The sequence below is a fragment of the Pinus tabuliformis genome, chromosome 5_1 (genome assembly GCF_031772625.1).
Source record: "Pinus tabuliformis cultivar Carrire ecotype Pingquan chromosome 5_1, CPIR1, whole genome shotgun sequence".
NCBI lineage: Eukaryota > Viridiplantae > Streptophyta > Pinopsida > Pinales > Pinaceae > Pinus > Pinus tabuliformis.
Window position 1 is genome coordinate 748,695,329 of NC_142305.1, and position 4,685 is coordinate 748,700,013.

Below are 4,685 nucleotides of genomic sequence, written 5' to 3' on the forward strand. Positions count from 1 at the left end.
ACAAAAATAGGATTCAAACCCATTTTTAGCTTAAAAATAGTTCCAAACCTATTTCACGCACAAATAATTGCAGAAAACATTAAAATTCCATAAAAAAATTCTAATAATTTAGAGCATTATTTGTAAAAAAACTGCAATGGACTTGTAAAATCTATCCCACAACCAAATATAAAACTAATTTTTTCATAGCGGTAAAAAAATGAAATTCATTTTAGTAAATTGGAGATAAATTGGCTATCCTTGATTATCTATCCCTCAATTTTCTGGGAAAAAAAACATGAATGCTTCATTAGAGCAACTAATAAATAAACTTAGAAAAACTAAAAAAAAAATCTTTAAACAAAGAATTGATTATTTCAAAAAAACATATATATTTGTATTAGACTTTATATCTCCTCTCTCGACTCATATCCTCTTTCTGAATGTGTTTCAGACCATTTCATTGCTCTTGAATTCTCTAGAAAGATAATATACATCTGCACCTTCGACGTTTTCTTACATGATCCGAAAGAATATCACTTATGAGTCTCACTCACACTACGCAAATATCAATGAGCCCACTCACACTATGAAATGAAATGAAATGATACTTTATGGTCCACGAGACTCAAAATAGTCTATGAGACCATCAGTTCCGTGTTTTTCACCTTTTTGCAATTCAATCCTTTTCTTATGCAAATGGATGATGACTTGGCCCAAACTTCCAACAATCCCCTCGCTAAAAAGAAAATACAAGAAACTAATGTTGACATATTCCCATAATTTTCTCTGATGAATTTGAATACATCACATTCCAAAATGAAATGCTTTTCCGATTCCACTACCTTAGACGTGCAAAATGTACACATTCATTCTTCCCAATATTCTTTAGGCCTTTTCCATTGTCTTGTTTCACACCGAAGTTGATGTGAGTTGGTCCTTAATTGAGTAATAAGAACCTTTTCCCTCCATAGAATTCTAGCTCCAATGAACTCTTTTTGTTGTAGATCACACGTAGGGTTTAATTCCTCAATGTCATACCTCTTCTTTCTACCCATCTCTTTTCCCCATACCCTTTTTTGAAACTTCTCCATAACAAAATTCTTTAGCTTCTTTCTATTTGTGGGATATGCAATGAGATAGATATTCCATTTTTCCATCCATGTGTAGTTTTGTTCCATCCATGTTTTCTTTCTTTCACTCATTCCTTCATTTAAGATAACATTAGGTCATATACGTACTCCCATTTGCTAAATTCCTTTTAGATATCTTATGAGCCACACCATATCAATTGCTTCGATGTGAGTTTATCTTGTTTCACTCAAAATTATCTCATAATGTACCAAATTTTTTATTTTAAACTTGCTCATGATCAAGCATTTTTGGATTTTCTCAATTTGCTTCCATTTTGAGACAAGGGTCCTACTAGCCCACAATTCACACCCATATAGCATCACTAGACAAAATAGGAGTCCAAAAAGCACTTTAATCATTTTCCATTCCCATAACTCTACCTCTCTACATTTGTTTTGAAGAGCATATAATGCTTTCCACCTCCTAAAATTCTCTTCCTTCTACAATCCTTCCAATTAAGTTTGTTGTTTAAATCAATCCTGAGGTACTTGTAATCATTCACTTCTTCAAGGATGTTTCCTTCAAAGAAGAAAGTATGATGGCTCCGCTTCTTTTTATTAGAGAAAATCATTATTTTGGTCTTGCTAGTATTGACTTGCATCCCCACTATTTTACAAAAATTCTCAAGGGCATATAGGTGCATTTGCAATCCATGGGCCAATTTAGAAATCAATACAACATCATCAGCATACAAAAGAAGCTTTATCACAAACTTCCCCAACCGAACACCATCTCCACCTTGCAGATTTAGCCACTCTTCCAGTTTATCAATATATCAACAAAAAATAGTAGGGGATAAAGAGCAACCTTACTTGACTCTAATGTCACTTATAAATCTTTCTGAAATACTTGTTGAGGTTCTAAATTTGACTTTCACCTCTTCATAAAGTCAATGGACAATGACTCTATAATGCAAATGAATCTCAAGCTCTTCCATTCAACACCACAAATTATATCTAGGGACTGTGTCAAATGCGTTTTTGAAATCAACAAAGTAGAAAAATACTTCTTTTTTGTCCTCCCAAACCTTTTCAACAATGTGTATCAACGTGACACAATGATCCACTGTAGAATGCTTCGGCCTAAAACCCACTTGTTGTCTTGCCCTCTTTTCTTTTACTTCTGCCCACTTACTGATTATATTTTCTACCATGCTTTCGAAAATCCAAACAAAGGACTGATCATAATTGTTATATAGTTGGAAGGATTATTAATGTATCCACTTTTAAAAAGGGGTATTGCTAGGCTAGTTGTCTAGTCTCTTAGGAATCCTTGCTTAATTATGTTGTTGAATATTTCCATGATGTGTGGTGCAAGAGTGTTCATTCCCCATTTTATATACTCTGCCTGAAGTTCAACCAGGTTCTTTGCGTTTCCTGTTTCTAGCCTATTAATTCCAATCTTCACCTCCTCTAATATGAAGAGCTTTGAATTTGTGTTGATCCTAGGGAGAGGCTCCACCTCAAATTATTTCTCATAGAGTTGTTTGGCATATTAAAACCATAGATTGGCTATAATATTATTTTCAATTTGCTTCTTCCTTGGTTGAAGTTCCTACCAGAAAAGATTTGGATTATTCTTTCTTAGATATATTAACTCTTATCATATTGTTTGCATGAACTCATCTTTTTTCCTTTTTAGTATCTAATTATATAAATTTACATTCATCTTCTCCATTCTTTCCTTTTTCAAGGTTCTCCTTGCCATTTTACATTCCTCATCAAACCAAGCACTTACAAGAAAATAATTTGATTTTGATTTCCTGTTTTTTTTCTCTTTTGCAATTCTCAAGTGCACTTTGAGTTATATTTGTTAACTCATCACTGTTGAAGCTTTTGAAACCAATTTTCCCCTTTTGAATTAATCTCTCTAACATTTTCGTGAAGATACTACATTTTTCTTATGTTAAAAGAATTTTTCCCCTTGATAGTGATTGCCGAGAGCATTGGGTTTTCCTCCTATGCCACCTTTCTTCTAAACATGATAAATTTATATAAATTGGGTTATGGTATGATTTTACGTCCCAAATATTCTCTCCAATCTTAACCTCATCTATCTTTTCCATTAGGCTTTGTGAAAACATCACATAGTCAACAACACTTGGCCCATTGTATGTGTTGCAAGTGAACTTCCCAAACCTTTTCCATCTATCTATACCATTGCAAATAATTAAGTTGAAAGCCCCACACAGTGTACGAAACTCCTCTCCAAAATGATTGCTAACTTTAACATCTTCTGAACACCTCACCCATTGGGGATTCTCATCTTCAGTGAGCCAAATAGGATTGTGATCCTCTTTGCAACAAACAATACTAGCTTGATTATTTGTTGTTCTAGCATTGAAATCTCCCACTAAGATAAATTCTCCCCATTGAGAGTACACAGAAATATCTTGCTTTAAAGATGCATATGGATCCTTGCTATCTAGCCCCTTATTTTGTAATTTTTTGAGACTTGAGGCGAAAAATAACATGATGCAATTCTTATGTGATTCTCATTCTTCGATATTTTGAATGAACACATTGTAATGATCAACATTACAAAGGGCGTGTGATAAGATAAATCAAATCCATTATCATGATTACACATAAATTGGATTCATTTGTTAAATGGCCAACAGCTTTACGTACCAATACTTTTTAATAATGAGGCAAGAAGTGTGTCATTGGGGGTACCTTACAACTATTTATTCAGACCTCCATAAGGAAATTCCAATAAAATCTATATTTAATGTTAATATTATTATTTCCAAAATGAGCATTGTGATCAATAATTATGTTAGATATTTCTTTAAAGATCACCATCGTGTGAATTTTGTGTGAATAGTTTTTAGAAAGTTACACTGTTGAAAATGTTGATAATAAACATTAAACTAATGATATGTCAAACACTAAATAATAGATAATGCAAATCTTTATTACATCTATGACGTTAACAAGACTATATAGCTTAACACTTGACGTAGAGTTAAAGCTTAGAAGTGCATGGATAGAAAGTTATGTTGTTGAAAATGTTAATGGTAAACATTAAACTAATGATATGTGAAACACTAGCTAATAGATAATGGAAATTTTTACAATATCTATGGTGTTAACAAGACTATATAGCTTAACACTTGTTGTAGAGTTAAAGTTTGGAAGTGCATGGATAGTACGTGGGAACAATATGCAACCAAACTCATGATGTAGCAGTGTCGCTGCGCTAAAAAGCCACATCCATCTTTCATTAACAGTGGATACAGTAATAAAATTGGCCTAGTCACATCACATAAACGTGTATGGTCACAAGGACGATGCAGCTCATATAACCGCAAAACAATTTATACAAAACCCAATTTCATTTCCCAACAAAAAGCATAATATAAAAATATAAATTAAAAACTGGATTAGAAAATAAATAAAATATTTTTAAAAAATAACTTAAAATTATTTCCTAATGTTTACTTTAGAAATAATACTTTTATTTTTAGTCATCCTGCAAATTAATTCCAAGTAAACGCAATATTGACTGCATTTATCGATTGTGGCGGCAGGGATAATAAGATAAAAAATAATATGATAATATGTTGGGAA